Here is a 21,470-nt window from a genome sequence, read left to right as displayed (position 1 = left end):
AATCATGTGTTAGAAACAGCTGCCAGAAGTTTAGCATAAACCTGGTAAGATTGAATCTAACTCCCATCAAGTGGAAGGTGCATGGTCTTCCTATTAACAGCAAATCAGCTCTAGAATTGCATTAACCTGATTACATATTTAAAATCTTCTACATATCTCTTACGGCTTGCCAGGTGGTAGAATGGTAAAGAATCCACCTGCCAATGCAGGAGACACAAGAACTGTGGTTCGATCTCTGGGTCAAGAAGATCCCCTGGAGGAGGAAATGGCAACCCACTCCAGTATTCTTGCCTATAAAACCCATGGACAGAGGAGCCTGGTGGCTATAGTCCATGGGGTCGCAAAAGAGTCGGACATAACTTAGCAACTAAGCAACAACACCTCTCTTAAACTCTCCTCTCAGTCCTCATTCTGATGTAGAAGCAGATTGGAAGAGAGCGAAACTGACTTTTTTTGCTTCCTGATATGAAGAAAGGCAATGCCAAAGAAGGCTCAATCTACTGCACAATTGCACTCATCTCTCACACTAGTGAAGTAATGCTCAAAATTTTCCAAGCCAGGCTTCAGCAATACATGAACCATGAACTTCCAGATGTTTAAGCTGGTTTTAGAAAAGACAGAGGAACCAGAGATCAAATTGCCAACATCTGCTGGATCATCGAAAAAGCAAGAGAGTTCCAGAAAAACATCTATTTCTGCTTTATTGACTATGCCAAAGCCTTTGACTGCATGGATCACAATAAACTGTGGAAAATTCTTAAAGAGATGGGAATACTGTCTCTTGAGAAACCTGTATGCAGGTCAGGAAGCAACAGTTAGAACTGGGCATGGAACAACAGACTGGTTCCAAGTAGGAAAAGGAGTACGTCAAGGCTGTATGTTGTCACCCTACTTATTTAACTTATATGCAGAGTAGATCATGAGAAATGCTGGGCTGGAAGAAGCACAAGCTGGAATCAAGATTGCTGGGAGAAATATCAATAACCTCAGATATGTACACGACACCACCCTTATGGCAGAAAGTGAAGAGGAACTAAAAAGTCTCTTGATGAAAGTGAAAGAGGAGAGTGAAAAAGTTGGCTTAAAGCTCAACATTCAGAAAACTAAGATCATGGCATCTGGTCCCATCACTTCATGGGAAATAGATGGGGAGACAGTGGAAACAGTGTCAGACTTTATTTTGGGGGGCTCCAAAATCACTGCATATGGTAATTGCAGCCATGAAATTAAAAGACGCTTACTCCTTGGAAGGAAAGTTATGACCAACCTCGATAGCATATTTAAAAGCAGAGACATTACGTTGCCAACAAAGGTCCGTCTAGTCAAGGCTATGGTTTTTTCTGTAGTCATGTATGGATGTGAGAGTTGGACTGTAAAGAATACTGAGTGCCAAAGAATTGATGATTTTGAATTGTGGTGTTGGAGAAGACTCTTGAGAGTCCCTTGGATTGCAAGAAGATCCAACCAGTCCATCCTGAAGGAGATAAGTCCTGAGTGTTCATTGGAAGGACTGATGCTGAAGCTGAAACTCCAATACTTTGGCCACCTCATGCAAAGAGTTGACTCATTGGAAAAGATCCTGATGCTGGGACAGATTGGGGGCAGGAGGAGAAGGGGACGATGGAGGATGAGATGGCTGGATGGCATCACCGACTCGATGAACATGGGTGTGAGTGGACTCCGGGAGTTGGTGATGGACAGGGAGGCCTGGCGTGCTGCAGTCCATGGGGTCGCAAAGAGTCGGACACGACTGAGCGACTGAACTGAACTGAACTGAACCAGGTTTTGAGACGTCCCTTCACATGGCCTTTGCTTCTTTCTTTCTTTACCATCATCATGTGACTGCCTCGGCTTCATTAAGGCATGCTAGTGAAGCTTTCTGGCTTAATTCTGAGCAAATTAAATCATACTCTGTAAGCTTACTAATAACTTTGCCTATTTATTTTTGTGATGCTCAGCCAAAATTAGAGAGGCAGTGAAGTCAGATCCTGGCAGTTGCCACATTTGTTAATTCTAACTCTTCATTCAACACTTTGGGTCAAAATTGGTGTTCCTTTTCACCATCTTGTGGTCTACGGAAGCAGAGGGTAATGCTTTCTGCCCCCTGGTGCTCCTTGCCTGCAACTGCAGCAGATGACAGGTCAGGGATTTCTCCAGACAGGAGGAGAGGGATTTGTTGATCTGTTCATGGCGCTTGGGAAAGCTACATTAGAGGGCTTAGCATAAGCAATGAGTGCTAGAAACCTAGTATCAGGTAAATGAATGGAGAGGAACACTCAATTATTTACAGCAAGCCCTCCTGGAGAGAACAGAAGACACTCTGGATTCTGGCCTTTGTTGCTCTCTTAGCCCCTCGTTGGGAAAGCTGCTGGGGTGGCAACCCTGGCCTTTGCTTCTTCTATTGACTCTGCCAGATTCCTCCTACCTTAGGGCATCAACATCTGCTGCTCCCTCTGCCTAAAAATCTCCCTAACCCCCTTCACCCACCGAACCCTCCCCTCCTTTCAGGTTTCATCTGACAGAACTCTTTGGGAGGATGACTAAATCAAGACTCCATTAAATCTTCTCACACCACCTGGGTCTTCTCTTTCAAGTCATTCATTGTGATTGTAATCAAATGATTAATCCCAGAAATTGTCCTTTAATGAATGTGTCACCTGCTAAAATGGAAGCCCCCTGAGGTCTTATGTCTGCATTTCAACTTTCATATGCAAAGTAGGTGCACAGAATATTTTTTTTAAATGAATGAGTGAAATTCGAAATTGAAAACTCAACATTCTAAAACTCAGCAACCCTTCTGTAGGTTTTCTAAAGTCATGGCCAGGTTTATTCTGGAGCAAAGTTTCAATTACCCAGAGGAGGGAAAGAGGAAAAGATATGGAGAGGATGGGCTGAATTGGGTCAAATTTCTCTTCTTTCTGCTTCACCCAGGAGTAGTTGTATGCTCATGTGATTAAATGCCAAAACAAACTTGCAGGAACTTTTCTCTTTCCACAAACTCCTCCAACTGTAGAAAGGGTAAGCATTCTTTTCAAATCCCATTCCAATTTTCCATTTGCCTCACATACTGACTCATCCTCCAAGACTCTAACCATTTTTTAAAAATTAAAGTATAACTGATTTACAATGCCATGCCAATCTCTGCCGTACAGAAAAATTGCTCAGTTATACACATTTATACATCCTTTCTTCATGTTTTTTTCATTATGGTTTATCCCAGGAGATGGGATATAGTCCCCTATGCTGTACAGTAAGACCTTGTTGTTTATCTATTCTATATGTAATAGTTTGCATCTACCAACTGCAATTTCCCAGTCCACTCCTCTCCCTCCCTCTCTGCCTGGGCAACCACAAGTCTGAGCTCTATATCTGTGACTCCGTTTCTGTTTTGTAGATAGTTCTACTTGTCCCATATTTTAGATTCGACATATATGACCCTAACCATTTTTATTTTGATACCTCATTTAGAAGAGAATCCTAGGCACCAAGTCAGCACTGTTTGCTTAGTATGACCAGCAACGATGCTTTTATTTATTGAGCATAAGATACTTTCTGGTTATTTTTTCTATATACTTTTACTTTTTTTTTTTAACATATTGATTTTTCTCTATAGTCTTAAACTGGAAATAAGCAGTAAGTGTGACTTTCCTTTGGCAGATGGAGGAAATGAGCAAGGGCAAATCTGGAGCCCTGGAACCACTGTCATGTTGGCAAGACCGGGTCACCTCCAGAGCAGCGGTGGAAGGAAACCTCCAGAATTCTGGGCCTCAGGGCAGTTTCCACAAGGCCTCCAGCTGACTACAGATCCAGGGTTTCCTCCCATTGACTGAAAGTATAACAAGTGACAGTCTGACTACCTTCTGAGATAATCTTGTCACGGTGAGGAGGGGAAAGAAGAGACAGTCCAGCTGCTTGCCCATTTTTATCCTGCCTGGTGTGAGCTGAACGCTAACTTGAGAGCCCCTTTTTAAGATGGGCTGTAAAGTACCGTCTCTTAAGAAAACAACCCCGTATCAGAAAATTGGTTGGATCCAAACAACACAGTATGCTTACTGGAGACCTGGATGGGGAAAGGGGAATGGGGCAGCAAGGTGTGGTCATTATTATTCCACCGACCTCAAACCTCGCATGAGGGGTGAAAGGCTTTAAACAGCAAAACTCATACGGACTCATTGTTTTAACAGCACATCAGCTTCTTGTTCATCTAACTTTCAACAAATATTTATTGAAAATTGGCAATATACTAAGTTTGGCGGATACAGCCAAGAATAAAAAGAAACACTTGGTCTCTTAGATTCTTCATTTCAGGGCAAGGGGCTCATAATGAATGGAAGGAGAGATGATATACAAGGAAATAAACAAAGAGGATGACTTCAAACACTAATAAATGTCCCAATAATGACAAATCTGAGTAATATGGTAGAGAGTGGCCGGAGGCAGTGGGTTATCCCAGGTCTGTGTGGTCCAATACCAGTAGCAACCAGCTACAATGTGGTTGGTCTAAATTGAAATGTCCTGAAGAAATGTGCCAGATTTCAAGGACCTAGAATGAGAAAAAAGAATGCAAACTATCTTATTAGTGTTGAAATGACAATATGTTACCTATACGGGGTTAAATTAAAGTAGCATTCAAATTGATTTTATCTCTTTTTAATTTTTTTAAATGTAGCTACTAGATGTACAATTACGTGTCAGATTCACATTGTCTCACCTGCTGTGTCTACTGGGCAGTCTCGTGTGGACAGAGTGGGCAGGGAAGACGGCCCGAGGAGATGATATCTGTAGGGGATGACAGGCCATTTTATTGTCTGATGAGAGCAAAGAGAATTGTAGAGAATCTGAGGTGGGAACCAGTATGGTGAGTTAGAAAAGAAAGCCAGAAAGCCAGTGTGCCTGGAGAGAAGAGTGGATGGGAGATGCTAGGCTCCTGAGACTAAGGCTTGCTTACCCAGGGCCTTGTAGAGGAAGAAGTTAGAACTTTATAGAAAACATAAATCTTCTATAAAATGTGGGAGCAGATTTGCTTCTGCACAATTTTCCAGGCACAGCTCCAAGATATCAGCATTCAGCATAAATGCTGGCTTAAAACATGCAAAGAATCCCACTCAGCTCAGAATATCTCTATGCTAATAGAGGCTTACATGGGGATATGCATTTATTAAACTTGTCTACTTTCACATAGTAAGCACGATGTTTATATATAAACTTTTTATGAGGAGGAGGAACACAGGTGGACAAAGAATGAACTCATCTAGATTAAATGAAAATCTCAGCTTCATCTTCTACTTTACTCAGGTTCAAACTCTGATTGTATGTGTAATAGGGACAGGCAGGTAAACTCAAGTTTACCCAGGAAGTACAAAGTGCAGGCTGAGAGACACACACTGAATATTTCCTTCACTATACGTGAGTGTGTAGACAGAAAGTTTGCAGGTAGTTTCATCTGTGCCATATTTTAGATTCTACATATATGACCCTAACCATTTTTATTTTGATACCTCATTTAGAAGAGAATCCTAGGCACCAAGTCAGGGCTCACTGCTTAGTATGACTAGCAGTGATGCTTTTCATTACTGACCATAAGATACTTTCTGGTTATTTTCTCTATAGCCTTTTTTATTTTTTTTTTTAACTTATTGATTTTTCTCTATAGTGTTATACTGGAAATAAGCAATGAGTGTGACTTTCCTTTGACAGATGGAGAAAATGAACAAGGGCAAATCTGGAGCCATTTCCCCAAGACGGTCACCTCCAGAGCAACAGTGGAAGGAAACCTCCAGAACTCCAGGCCTCGGGGCAGTTTCCACAACTGGGTTTTTTTTTTTTTTTCCTACTGGGCTACTCCCAGGAAGATGAAAATAAACTGAATATGTCCTTCCTTCCCCTAGCCCTACCCCTGGGGGAGTGGTTATTAAAAAGAGTAGTGAAAAAAATAAAATAAAAAGAGTAATGAATCATTTTAATGATGAAATATTTCAGATGTATTTTGAAGTTTATATAATGAATGTATTGCCATAAAAGCAAAAATTTAAGTTTCACAAGTGAAGTGGAAACATGTTTGTTCTCAATTATCAAAGGGAAACTTATATCCATAATTATCAGGTAACTCTTACACAATAAAAGGCAAAAAATAACATGTCCTAACTAGGGCTAAGTGTTCACGAAATTAAAAAGGAATGAGCCCAAGTGCTCAAATTATCCACGGGCAGTGTCAAGGTTGGTGCTTAGCCAGAACACATTAAACCCTGCCAGCTGACAACAATAAGAAATCTCTAAACCCTGGGCTGGTCTGAGCCACTCTTATTGTGGTTCCTGAGAGAGGTATGTATACAAGGAAAAAGGACAAGTGAAAAATAAAAACACATATTTAATATTAGTTGCAAGAGATCCTGTATCCCAATAATAGACTCTCTGGCCAGCTGAACTGGAGCCCACGTGTAGGCGCAAGACTGCCATCAGTCCAGCTTTACTTCTAATTCCCAGACTTTGCACAGGCTGACAGCAGAATATGAAGGGGTGAGTTCTGAGCACTGAAAACTATTCTACATTAAGAGAAGAGGCAAATGACTGGGCCTGCACATTTTTTTAAAAAGTCTTTATTGAATTTGTTAACAATACTGTTTCTAGTTTATGTTTTGGTTTTTTGACTGTGAGACACTTGGGATCTTAGCTCGCCAACCAGGGATAGAACCTGTAAGCCCTGCATTGGAAGGTAAAGTTTTAACCACTGGACCAGGGAACACTCTGGGCCTGCACTTTTGAAGCAGTGATCCTGCCAGACAATTGGCATGATCCCATCCGCATCCTTGAATTCCATAGATTTACAACTCCTCTCTCCTGGGACCTGAGGGTTCTTGAGCTGGCAGTGACCTCAATAGGGGGGAAACTAAAATGGAAATTAAGGATAGGTGGTTATACTCTGACAATTTTAAGAAAAAATGTAGATGCAATTAAAAAAAGAACATGCTTAAATGTATAATGGAATGGAGTACAGCAGAAACCAAGGCAACATCGTAAAACAACTGTACTTCAGTTTGAAAAAATACAATTTTGAAAATGTGCGTGCATATAGTCATCACCATTACTAAGCACAGACTCTGAAAAGTAAGTTTTATGAAGTCTATTTAAAATGAAATCAAATTGAGGTTCCCAGTAATTAAGCCACTTGCCAGGGTCAAAAGGTAGCCTGTTCAGTCACTTCAGTTGTTTCCAACACTTTGCAGCCCTGTGGACTGTAACCTGCCAGGCTCCTCAGTCCATGGGATTCTCCAGGCAAGAATACTGGAGTGGGTGACCATGCCCTCCTCCAGGGGATCTTCCCGACCCAGGGATCGACCCCGTGTCTCCTATGTTTCCTGCACTGCAGGTGGATTCTTTGCCCACTCAGCCACCTGTGAAGCCCCAGCCTAGTGATGGAGCAGCTATCTGAGCCCAGGTCTGTGTTCCTCCTTTTCTGCCACACCTAGCACGGACATACCCCTGTGAACTAAAATAATAGCAGAACACTATCACCAACATTAGTGTCACAAAAGCACTAATGGAATTTTCGAATAGGAAATTGTTCAGTACACTATGTTACCCACTATTGCTATTGATGTAAATTGCATTCATTTTACTTACAAGCCATGAATAATTAACAGACAATGTAGCAGAGGGTAAGCCTTTATAATTCTTCCAGGTCCACAGCAAGGAAAAGAACTTTATGTGTCTTATGGTCTCATTTCCGGACATTTCCTGCTTTCTCTGACGGCATCTTCAACTCACACTCAATATGAATGTATAAAATCTGGTTTATTAACTTCTTTAGCAAAACAGCTCATCTTTTCAGATGTCTGAAGGGGAAGGCAGTTCCAGTGTTGTTTAAATCAGTGGCTCATATCATCATCAAGAAATCAGATTTCTTGGATATTTGCTTTGTCCATGGACTAGTTCCTCTTTTCACAGCAAAATGGTGACCTGGCAGTTCCAAGTGCCACATGGAGACAACTTTTGGCAGGAGAGGCTGTCTCTTGCTCAAAGAGACAAAACAAAGGTGACATTTCCCAGGGGTCCCTAGAGGACTTTCTTCATGTTTCATTGACTAGAAATGGACTCCATAGTCTCATCCTAGAGCAGATTCATCCTCTGAGCAGGGAATAGTGCTTCTTCTTCTGAAGCCCAGGGCTAGGAAAAGGAGAAAGGGGGGGGAGTTAATAGATCCAAACCAGAATTCAGCTAGAAAGGAAAAGCAAGAGCAGGGACAGAACAGATGGTAGATCGGGAGTATCTCCAAGCTGTCACTATAGACTTTAAGCTGTGTCCTGGGCCCTAGGGTCTCCCCGTGGTAATCCATTTCAGAGGCCCTTTCCAGATCGGTCTTCCTAAAGTACAGCACTGGCGGTTTCTGTTCTCACAGAACTCAGTGCCAATGCCTCAATCTGGCCTCCAAAGCTCTCTACAGTTCACTCTAAATTTCCCTATTCCTAGACCATATTGCCATGTAAGGCTCTGTCTGTTCAGGGTACCTCCTCCTTACCTCCCCTGCACCACATCTCCAGTATTACCTCTCTCGTGTCCCCAAAATGATATTTCTAAATGCAGAGATCTGAACTATACTGTTTTACTTAAAACAATGTCTTCTAGGATGAAGTTTAAATTCCATAGCATCACATGCATTGCCTTTCACAAATTAGCCTCTATATGTCTTTCCAGGCATTTTCTCCATTCGTCTCCATTTCCATCTTCACCTCCTCCCCTGACACTCTAACCACATAGAAGATTCTCACCCTTCCCAAATGCATTCTGCTCTTTTATGCCTTCATGGTTTGTCATATGTTGTGATCATTGCCTGGGATATATTTCTCATCTTTTCCATCTGGTAAAACTCTATTTATTATTTAAGCCCAGATCAAAGTTCATTTCCTTTAGAAATGCTTTTTCAATCTCCCAGGCAGAAATAATTTCTTTCTCCATAGTTGCTTCTAAAGAGTGCTATCACACCAGTTAATACATTGTGTGGCAACAATTTGCAGCCATGACTTCCACTGAAGTGTTTTTCTATAACAGATTATTATTATTATGTTCAACATATTATAATGTTGATTAATTCAATATAATTATCTTATTACTCTTTGTGCTTTCAGCCCCTAGTACAGAGCATATTATCAATGAAAGTTTGAGGGTGATCCATGTAGAATATCCACTCTGTCTGAATTCTGCTCATTCTTCAGATCTCATCTCAAATACCATCTCTTTTAGGACTTTGTTGTTATCCCCTATGACCAACGTAGACAGCATATTAGAAAGCAGAGACATTACTTTACCAACAAAGGTCTGTCTAGTCAAAGCTATGGTTTTTCCAGTAGTCATGCCTGGATGTGAGAGTTGGACTATAAAGAAAGCTGAGCACAGAAGAATTGATGCTTTTGAACTATGGTGTTAGAAAAGACTCTTGAGAGGCCCTTGGACTGCAAGGAGATCCAGCCAGTCCATCCTAAAGGAAATCAGTCCTGAATATTCATTGGAAGGACTGATGCTGAAGCTGAAGCTCCAATACTTTGGCCAACTGATGTGAAGAACTGACTTATTGGAAAAGACCCTGATGCTGGGAAAGATTGGAAGCATGAGGAGAAGGGGACGACAGAGGATGAAATGGTTGGATGGCATCACTGACGCAATGGACGTGAGTTTGAGCATGCTCCGGGAGTTGGTGATGGACAGGGAAGCCTGGCATGCTGCAGTCCATAGGATCGCAAAGACTCGGACAGAACTGAGCGACTGAACTGAACTGAACTGAACTAATGAAAAGTTTTCTTCTTTCAAATCCCGTAACTTTGATTTGCGCAGTTAAGTCCCTCCTTCATATCCTGTCTTGTCTTATGGCTGCCTTACTCTCCTCTTTCTGCCCCACTAGCCTGTGGGCTCCTTTCTCTCACTCTGTACCAACTCCCAGTGCGATCTGCTAGTACATGGGTAGATATAGTCAAGGGAGAATGATTCTTTCTCTTCCATTCCAGCTTTGTGGTCAGTGTTATTTGGGGATTCTTGACTTTAGAGAGTAGGAAGTTAGAAAAACTAGTTAAATGTGTTTGTGAGGCCAAATATTTCTTAAATATCCTAGGCATGGGAGGATCTTAAAGTTCTATAAGAATATTTGAAAATACTTTTATTTGGAGAGTATTTTTTAAAATATACAGACATTCTCGGTGTTTATGACTTTTTTTTAACCCAAATCTTATTACAAGAGTCCTTGCTCTCAGTGGCACCATGTTTGTAATTGTGTTGATGTCAATGGACCAGTTTTGATGGTCAATGGATCATCAGTTGTGTTGATGTCATTGGATCTAATTTTCAGAGATTTCTCTGAAGTTTTTAAAGGTAGACAGGGCTACCAATGGATGCTTATTTCAGAGGACAATGAAAGATGAAGATTAAAAAGTACCATTAGATCTAAATACCTAAAGAACAGTTGCATTTTATTAATATGCCAAAAGGTTGGCGTTATCAGTGATTGTGTCTATCTTACATTAAATAAACACCCAATTGACTTGGTTGAGTCAGTGAAAACAAATCAATCAACCAGTAAAGCTTGAGAAACACTCAAACTTCCCAGAAACAAATGTTTCCTGAGTTTCTATTGTTCACATACCAACTGCCCAACCTGTACCATACCTCTATACCACGAATGATGCAGTAAAATTAATAATTCTTGGAATAAAACAATCATAAATTTTATACTAAAATCATCTGTCATAAACAAGAGGTAATTACTTTAAAAAGTCATAACAGGGTGATTGCAATTCTAGCTGGAATGTAGGAAAGCGCTTGCTTTCTTTTTTTAAGACGGGAGATTAACAAGTGAAGAGTTGAAAAAAACGCCAGACTAGGGATGACTGAAAAGATTTTTAAGAAGACATAGCTTTCTCTTGACGTAATTCATTTAATAGTAATCTTTGCTATTATGTCCCTCTGAAAATCACCTACATACATGAGTAACACCATCTTGGCATTTGGAATTATAACTATAACTAAAAAAATTAAGCAGTGGATTAAAGTTAAAGTTTTTAAAGCAGTGTTCTGGTTTATGATCATGTGTTTTGCAAGATTACAATGTGTTTTGCAAGATTACAATGTGTTTTGCAAGATTACAATGTGTTTTGCTAAAGACAATACTTTACCATTTTTGAAGGATTTATAACGTTTGACTAAAAGTAGGTCATATTCAGGAGCTAAAATCTGAAACTCAATTTTATGAGAAAACAAGTTACACTTAAATAAGACTTTGAGAGAAAGAACAATGAAAAAATGTAGGTGGATTTAGAAGATTTCCCTATTTCAATTTACACCTTAAGAGTGTTTCTCTTATTATTGGTCATTTAATGGCTTATCGAGTAGGAGGTTTATTTCTGAGAGAAGTTAAATTTAAAAAAAAGGATAAATGTTTTTTATCTCCTTTATTTCTTCCAGAACATAAAAAAGAATTAAAGACTCTTACTTGAAGATACTTCTTGGGAGTGTATTTTCATGCATCAGCCTTCATTTTAATCATTCTGAGATTTTTCAAGTTCACAAATGTATCTCCAAAAAACTGCCTTTGTTTAAAGGGTATTCAGAGCTGCAGCGATTCACCTATGGAATCCTGGTGCTTTCACTCAAAACCCAGATGCACTGGAAGAAGACAGCATCAGTTACACAGGCCCACATGGCCAGGACTTTACAGCTGTAGAAGCTGGGATGGCAGGGCACAGTTTACCTGATATAGGCAGGTAGTAAGGACAGATCTCTACCACTGCTCACCCGTGTCAAAGAGAGTCCCAAGGAATCAAAATTTCAGCTCACAGTAAAGGAATTGAGAATAATAGAGGTTTATTCCTTCCTTCAACCAAACACAGTGTTCTTCCCATGGGCAAATTTAGACCAACTTACTCCTTGGGCAGTAGATGACTCTTAAGTGCTGAAATTATTTTGGTATTTAGTTAAGGATTCACTGCGAGGGCTCAGACTTACAGGAATTGAAAAGAGCACATCTCCATCTAAGTGGATTAGGTTTTTAGGGAGCAGATGCAGTTGTAGGCAATGGGAGAAAATCAGCTTGCCTTACAGGTTACAGATTGATTGACAAGAGGAAGGCAGAGGCAATCAAGAGGACATCAGCAGGACCAGGGATATTCAAGTATTAGAGCAGGTGGGTGGAGCCAGGGAAGGACGTTGAAACTGTCACAAACAGGTGGGCAGGTGGGCAGCTCAGAAAAGGCTGTGAGCAAGGAACCAGACTCAAGCTACAAACCCTGAGTTGAGGACACTGGGGAGAAGTGACCTTTGTGTGGCTAGAAATAAGAGAGGGAAGAGCTTAAGGCTGGGAAGAAATAAGTACTGGGTGGGACATCAGTGCTGTCTTGGGCATAAAGACAAAGCAGGGGCTCCCAGAAGAAGTACAAGAGGAGAGCGTGGCCAGAAAAAAGAGGCAAAAATCCATTTATTAGAACTGGGGCAGGGATAGCAGTCAGAGAGTGCAGTAAATGAAAGGAAGCGGGAAATTGAGCCATTCCCTAAATGACATGAATTTCTAAGTTTCTTCATTTCTGTTTAAATATTTGATCTCTCTTTTGTGGTGGAGGCTTTCCGAGAGCATCTGATGATCCTTGGCCACCAATCAACGTCTAAGGGCAAAGCATTGGCAGCTCTGTGCGCAAACACGGAGGTTATCAGCAGATGAGCCTCGTTGTGAAACAGTCAGGATGCAAGTCAAATATTTTGGGGGAGACTCAAACATCAGGATGAGGAAATCTCTTCTCTGATGCCATTCATCTCTTCCAAGAAGAGTTTCTGCCTGAAGAGTAAATATCTGGAAGATAAGCACAGCAGAAAAGGGAGGGGGTTCCTACTATTCAATATGCAGGTCCTTTCAACGCCTCTGTGATCAGCCCATGTCTCAAATATCTTCACGCCTCCATGTCTGAAGTTTTCTCCCTTCAGTGCTGCTTGAGGATAAATTTCAAATCTCCTGCTCTTGGTAAGAGTGTAGGTTAACCATAGGCTATCTTCAGTCCAGAAAGAGATCCAAGAGCCCAGTCACTCTAGTGCTAGCTTCTTAGGGATTTGATGATGGTGATAGGCTCACTTTTCATTAGCACTTTTACTTTGAAGGTCCTATAAGTTATAGCCTCCTCTTGTCTTTTGAGCCAGTTACCACTTCTCCATCTACTTTGTGTCTTGTAAAAAGGTTGAAATCTTTCATCTCCTGATTTTTCTTCTGTTTTCTTTGTCTTTGAGGCTTTGTAGTCTTCTCTTTTTGTGTGTGCTAACTTGCTTCAATTGTGTCTGACTCAATGTGACCCCATGGACTGTAGCACACCAGGCTCCTCTGCCATGGGATTCTCCAGGCAAGAATACTGGAGTGGGTTGCCATGCCCTGAGCTAGGGGACCTTCCCAACCCAGGGCTCGAACCAACCTCTCTTACGTTTCTTGCATTGGCAGACAATTCTTTGCCACTAGTGCCACCTGGGAAACTAGTAAAGGCTTCTTTTACTAGCATATTATTATGCTTCTGAGAAGAGTTCAAATTGTCATCATTAATGAAAACTCCCTTTTGGTACCGATTGACAACATGAAAAGTGAAGTAGAATTTCAAGGGTAGGCTTTAGTGAGTAGACATATAGTAAAGTTAGTGTAACAGGTCTTGATGGAAAAGAATGACATTTATTTTGATAGTTCATGGGGAACAAGAAAGTGTATCAGAACTTACTTAGTGGTCTTAATTTAACTCTCCATTGGGTATGAATAGGACTTACTACACAGAATTGACTCAGATTTTTCTCCAGAAGACTGGCTTTACCTAAATTACCAGCCAATCTCACTGCCAGTTGATATCTACTGTTACTTGCTTTTGGAGACCTTCCATTATTCTTATCTCCCCTTAGAAACAGTTTGCCCATTCTCTGATAATTACCCAAATTCATAGTGGACATATCTCACAAGCACACAATAAGATGAACTTTATTTCCGAGTGATTTATTGGTGAGTGATTCCCAAGTGCTCCTGGTGCCAGGTGCCTGTCTGACTTTATGTGAATACCTTGGGCAGTCTTTTAAAAATAATAGAATTCTGTGAAAAATACCGTTGGTAGCTTGATAGAGATTGCATTGAATCTATAGATTGCTTTGGGTAGTATAGCCATTTATATTTCTGTTTTCTCATTGTTAGTGTATAGGAATGTAAGGGATTTCTGTGTGTTAATTTTATATCCTGCAACTTTACTATATTCATTGATTCACTCTAGTAATTTTCTGGTAGAGAAATCCCTTGCATTCCTATATACTAACAATGAAAAAACAGAAAGAGAAATTAAGGAAACAATACCATTCACCATTGCAACAGAAAGAATAAAATACTTAGGAGTATATCTACCTAAAGAAACAAAAGACCTATACATAGAAAACTATAAAACACTGATGAAAGAAATCAAAGAGGACACAAACAGATGGAGAAACATACCCTGTTCATGGATTGGAAGAATCAATATTGTCAAAATGGCTATTCTACCCAAAGCAATCTATAGATTCAATGCAATCCCTATCAAGCTACCAACGGTATTTTTCACAGAACTAGAACAAATAATTTCACAATTTGTATGGAAATACAAAAAACCTCGAATAGCCAAAGTAATCTTGAGAAAGAAGAATGGAACTGGAGGAATCAACCTGCCAGACTTCAGACTCTACTACAAAGCCACAGTCATCAAGACAGTATGGTACTGGCACAAAGACAGAAATATAGATCAATGGAACAGAATAGAAAGCCCAGAGATAAATCCACGAACCTATGGACACCTTATCTTTGACAAAGGAGGCAAGGATATACAATGGAAAAAAGACAATCTCTTTAACAAGTGGTGCTGGGAAAACTGGTCAACCACTTGTAAAAGAATGAAACTCAAACACTTTCTAACACCATACACAAAAATAAACTCAAAATGGATTAAAGATCTAAATGTAAGACCAGAAACTATAAAACTCCTAGAGGAGAACATAGGTAAAACACTCTCTGACATAAATCACAGCAAGATCTTCTATGACCCACCTCCCAGAATATTGGAAATAAAAGCAAAAATAAACAAATGGGACCTACTGAAAATTAAAAGCTTTTGCACAACAAAGGAAACTGTAAGTAAGGTGAAAAGACAGCCCTCAGATTGGGAGAAAATAATTAAATCCATCTTCTATATAGTGCCTACACATCAGTCTCCTCCATTAGAGAGAAGGAACATGGAAGGCAATGTGCAAGGCTTATTCATCTTGGTGTTTCCTAAGCAGTGTCTACACAAAGTAGATGGGCCATGTTTCTGGTATTAAATTCACAGAGGACTAGAGCCAAAGAACCAATTATTGTTGCTTTTCATAAGTACAAAATTCTTCTATATGAAAAGTTGTGAAGGAACATTTATTTATGAGCGCTCCCTATCTTCTTCTCCTAATGTTCCACAGTGTTTTACTTTAGTGTAAACTTTCTAGGATTACCCTTCCTCTGACATACCAAGAACAAGTAGGAAAAAAGTTAGCCAAATCTTACTTGCAATTTTTTCCCCAAGAAAAGTATTAAAAGTTAACTCAGGAGCCAGGGAGACTGTTAAGAGTTTTTTTTAAAGCATGATACATTGCAACTACAGGAAGAACATAAGCCCATCTGATTTACCTTTACCCATCATTCTTTCTCTTCCTCAAAATTCAGGATTAGGGGCATTTTAATAGCTTAAAAACTATTTAAAAGTGTCAGGAGTAATCATTGATAGTAAGTCTTTGCCCCCTTGTTCCAAACCAAATTCTAATTAAGTAAAGCTTGTCAGTAAAGGCTGAACAGTAAAGGCAATTTATTCCACCTTTTTTGTATTAAACCATATCCCAATCTGGATTTGATGATGGAGAACCAAGTGGTAAAATTAGTTCACTCCAGAAATACCTTCCAGGGGAAGAATGCTTGCCACCTTACTCACTTCCTTGATCATAGTTGGTGATGATGCTAAACCCTTCATTTGGATAGCTAAGGGAGCTTAACTCTTAAATCCTCAGTACACCAAAAAAGGAGATAAATAGATAGTACCAAAGTGCCTATTATTGTTATTTTTCAGATGGGTAAATAGATCCAAAGGTCAAATTCTCATAGTATGTCTGTGAACAAACCACAAGGTGGATGAAGCTAATGAATGCCCAGTCTTGTTTTATGACCACTTGTCCGATCCAGACAGTCAACTGAAAACCCCTGACTTGTTTGAACAGAGGTGTGTGAATTCACACACGATGCATTCGAGTGACGGCGATACTGAAAGAGTGTCCACATTACAGCTGTTTAGATTTAGCAGCAGCATCAATAATTTTATCTTTATAAACAATAAATAGATACTGGTTCTTTAAAGAAAAAAAATCTGCTAATTCCTCTGATGCCAAGAGAACACCAACAATATGTTACTATCTACAAATAAATAAACAAACCTCTCAGACTGAACCCAGGTCACCCACACATACTAACATCTTCCTTCATCACTGGTCTTCAGGGACACAAGGATGTTCTAAGTATTTTCCGGTCCATTCTCCTCTTTAGGACACAGGTCAGGACAGCGCAACCTCAAGGCTAAGATTTGGGATGAATGTTTATACTGCTGGCCCCAGTTCCCAGTAAAAGAATTACAATGACATAACTACCTAAATATCTCTGGAAAAGCCTAAGGGGAGAGGTCTTTATTCCAAAAAAGATCTAGCACCTAAAGCAGGACAGAATAAAAAGTGCCTGGTTCAGAAAATCTGGCCAAGTCAGTGCATTCTGTACAAAGTAAGTTTTATCTGTTGTCTAGTAAGAAAAAAAAAGTCTAGGAACCCATTGCGTGCGTAAATTTTCAACAAATATGTGTGCATTCTGAATTAGTTAATTATTTTATCGCTCTTTAGTACCTTGAAAGGTAAATTTAAAGTTGTGTTTGATTTGTATATTTTGAGGACAGAAAGGCACGGATCTGGGATAGGAAACTGCCAAGCTAGAAATGGTTCTTGGCAGAATTCCATCTGGCCATCCACTGATTTTCTAAAATTAAGTGTTCTTTGTTTCTATCTCTAATTATTTGGATGAATCAAATTTAAGAGAACACAAGCATGTCATCTCAGACTTCATAATACTGGGTATAGTCAGATGTATAATTTACAGCAGGAAGAACATCTCTGAAACTTTCATAAAAAGCACAAACCAAAGTCAGGCCAATGTAAGTTCAAATTTTGATTATGTCATTGGGCCTATGTACCCTAGGACAAGGAACTTAAACTCTCTGAGGTTCAGTCTCCTTATCCATAAAATAAGAATAATAGTACTTCTTTGCAGTGTTGGTAAGTTGAAACATGTCATCAAGTCCACACACAACCTGCAGATGCTCCAAAAGTGGCAGGTATTATCCGTTGTATAAAGCAGCATTATTTATAAAATGGATACATAAAATATCCTTTAGAATATTTTAAACTCTGTGAGCTTGAGTTCTAATAGACTGCCTTGTGTAAATTGTTAGACCTCATATCTCTAGCTGGCACTAAATAAGGATGTGCTAATTTGTTTAATTATGTATTTTCTTCAAAACAAACAAATTATACCAACTTTCACCCAGAGCTTCCATTTCCCTTGCTTAATTTATTAATTTCATCAATGTCTCTGGAAATAGTTTGCCACTAAATGGTAAAGAGCAAAACAACAGCAACAAAACTATTTTGGCCATAGAACAACACATAGGCCCCAACAGAATAGAGAAGAAGAATCTAAAGCAGAGAAGTCTGCCTCAGGAAGGTTGGTCTTGGCTGTCTGTGATGCTGTGTTGAGAAGTTAAGGTAACAGAATAGGGCACAGTGGATGCAATGGGGAGTGGTGGACAGGGTAGAGTCATTTCAAGTTCAGCTCCAGGGAAGTCAGAACCATTTAGCAACAGAGCCAGAACTAGAACCAAGGTCATCAGATTCGGACAGAAACAGCTGAGATCATAAATCACCATCCAGAGTATGTGAAGCTTTCTACCATGATGCCTTTAGCTGGGAGCTTTGGTGAGTTCCATCACCCTTTCCGATCTGTTTCCTTATCTGTTAACTGAGAGGGTTGGACTAGATGAAGTCTCAGGTCCTTTCCGGTATTAATAGTCTATGTGCACATGCTTCTGTATAGTACAGCTTGGCTCTCTAGATTAAGAAGGTTACATTTTTAATAGTGCTTTAGAGTTTACCAAAAGCTTTTGAAGTTACCATTCTATTTGACCTTTACAACTACTTTGTAAGTCATGCTTTTTCCTCCTGCAATTTTATGGAATAGTGAAAACCACTCAGTCATGTCTGACTCTTAGCAATCCTATGGACTGTAGTTTACCATTCTCCTCTGTCCATGGGATTCTCCAGGCAAGAATACTGGAGTGGGTAGTCATTCCCTTCTCCAGGGGATCTTCCTGACCCAGGGATTGAACCTAGGTCTCCTGCATTGCGGGCAGATTCTTTACCATCTGAGCCAACAGGGAAGCAATTTTACAGATGAAGGAACTTCATCTCTGAGAGATCAAGTGAGTCAGCCAAGGATACAATGGAATTGTGCACATTCAGGCCTCAAAATAAGCTGAGGGATTTAGTATTAAAAATACAATATATAATATACAAGAAAAAAAGTGCAAGTAAGTGAGATAGAAAGGGTTGGAGGGAGAGGTGTCAGGGAGGAGAAAATACTTACAGGCTGAAATAAAAAGTTAAAAGACTAGAAGCACTTGTACAAGTCGCCAAGGGCAGGTAAAGACATTTTTAAAAACAATGAAGAGGTAGCCCTACTGCTTGGCAGATGGCTTAAAATTAAAAGGCTCAAGAGGGAGGATATATATGAATAATTAAGGATGACTTGCATTGTTATATGGTAGAAGCCAATGCAGCATTGTAAAATAATTTTCCTTCAATTAAAAAATAAATTTTAAAAATACTTTTTAAAAAACAGACAAGAAAGGATGAGCAAATTCTCTCCTATTTTGTTTCTGCCTTATAAAGAGTATCTTTCAATTGGAAAGTATAGAACATAGTAAGGCTTTGAGATCAAAACTGTATCTGCCCTATTTATCCAAGGTCAAGTTCCTAGGCTTGGATAAGCTATCTCAAGTTTCTAGAAGGAGCCTATTGTGATTGGAAGATTAATTTCTGAAATCTCAGCATAGAAACTAGTTTATAGTTTATAGCTTTAGTTTCATAGAAACTAAAGAAATGTTGGAAATCTAGAGAGGAACAAAAGTTGCAATTTTTTTAAAAAGCAGTTTCCAAAAATTACTGATGAATGTTTGATATCAATCTTTAACAAAGTTCTACAAAGATAGGTTGGTTAAACAGATGATATGCCGAACTTATGAAAAGATGATATGCCAACTGAAGACATCTCCCATTAGCTGACCAAGAATAAGTCAAGGTCATGTAGCCTCATGATGAAGTTACTAGAGTATCATCAGTTTAGCAATGCTATAGATGTGGCAAATATCCATTTCTAAAGGTATTTGGCAACTTTTTCTTTAATATCTTCATAGAAATGCTGCATGATAGTATAGTTACTGGAGTCATAATAAACTGAATAATTCAAAGAGAACTGATAAATATTGATTAATCAAATTTGCACATGAGACAAAGAAGAATAAACAATGTCTCAAAAGGCAGCTCAAGATTTAAAAAAATCTCACAATGCTGAAACTATAGATTTAAATGTTAACAAGGATCAGTGAAAAGGTACACTTAGGTTCTAGGAAACAATCTAAAGGGACTTGTTGGTTGCTTTGAGAAATATGAAAATTTCTTGTGTGCTAAGGACATCATGAGACTCAGTCCTAAATTCTTTGATGATATGAAGCATAATTGCATGCATATGCATAGACGTGCCGAGAGCTGTGGGTCCCACCTTCTATAAGGGACTGTCAGGTCAGATACTGCACCCCTGAAACAGAGCACTAAAGAGGAGACCCAGCAGTCAATTCTCACCGTGTGATTCTGACACTGAAACGGATGGAGGACAAAGGCCCATGTCACATGAAGAATGTTTATGACGGCATGTGGCCTTTACTGGGGGCTTCCCAGATGGCTCAGTGGTAAAGAATTAGCTTGCCAATACTGGAGATGCAGGTTTGATCTCCGTGTTGGGAAGATCCCCTGGAAAAGATCCAGTATTCTTGCTGGGATAATTCCACAGACAGAGAAGCCTGGCGGACTACAGTTCATGGAGTCACAAAGAGTCAAATGTGACTGAGCACGCATGCATGCATAAAGTGGCCTTTATTAGCAGACATATCACATTCTTAGCTGAGAAAAAGAAAAATGTTTTGAATGAATGAATGAATGGATCAGTCGACAAATGAATGACTGAGGACAGCGTACTGGTTTCTGGCCTTTTCCCCTTCCCCAAAATTGTGTTAGTAATGATCAGAGCTGGTGAAAGAATACCCACTATCTTCCAGAAACCTAGATTTTACTCAGAAGGCTGGTCCCCTCATTTTTCTGAACTCCCTTAATGTTGTCCTTTGGCCCTCTGGCATTCACAACCTTGACCAAGTCATTTTTGCTTTAGTTTCTACTGGTTCTGTTCTTGAGAAATTCAGTGGAAATAAGAATTCCTAATTACAGCACCCAGTGTTCTTCTAAAAATTGGCTGCTGGTACACATTCTCTGTAGACACACCTGTGGGAGGGAAGGGCACCAGGGAAGAACTGGTGCTGAGTGCAGGAGACCCAGGAAGGCTGGGTGGGAATAAGGTCGCATCCATGTCCGGTTCTGTAATTCACACGGCCCAAGAGAAACATGAGCAAGCCCGCAGGTTCCCAAGAGGAAAGGAAGTGTATGAGGGACGAACTCATGACCTTTCACTTACAAAGACCAAGTTACATACTTTATTTCAATATAGCATAGCAACTGTTTCCTTTTTTTTTTCCCCCATAAAGAAATCTGACCAAAAGCTCCCCAGAGAGAACATACAGTCAGGCAAACCTATATTTATATAGGTGAGGTTTCATCTTCAATTAGGATGAGCACTGAAAAGCTTAAACACTTCTACACAGTTTGTTTCCAGGACTCTCCTCTGAACGGCCATACAGAGGCCGTGGACCTGCAGACTCAGACCCTGAGGACTAAGAGACAGCAAAATTCCTTCCAATTCTGTGCCTCCGTCCACAGAAATACTCACACATACACATGCATACCATACACATTCTGCTTCTAACGATCTACAGATATAATTTACTTTTTTTAATTTTTATTTTAGTACATTAAATTTACTCATAAAAACATTCCAAAAATGTACAATTTTTCCTTTTTAATGCAGTGTAATAAAACATAAAAAAACCCAAAACAGAATACTTGACATTGATAATCTAAAATCAAATTAGCAGAGGATTAAATATTTACAAAATTCTATCTTTTAGAGATATTTATAAAGTTACATGCAACATTGCAGGATTGACATAAATGAACGA

The sequence above is a fragment of the Muntiacus reevesi genome, chromosome 3, assembly GCF_963930625.1.
Source record: "Muntiacus reevesi chromosome 3, mMunRee1.1, whole genome shotgun sequence".
Lineage (NCBI taxonomy): Eukaryota > Metazoa > Chordata > Mammalia > Artiodactyla > Cervidae > Muntiacus > Muntiacus reevesi.
Note: the sequence above shows the minus strand (reverse complement) of the source record.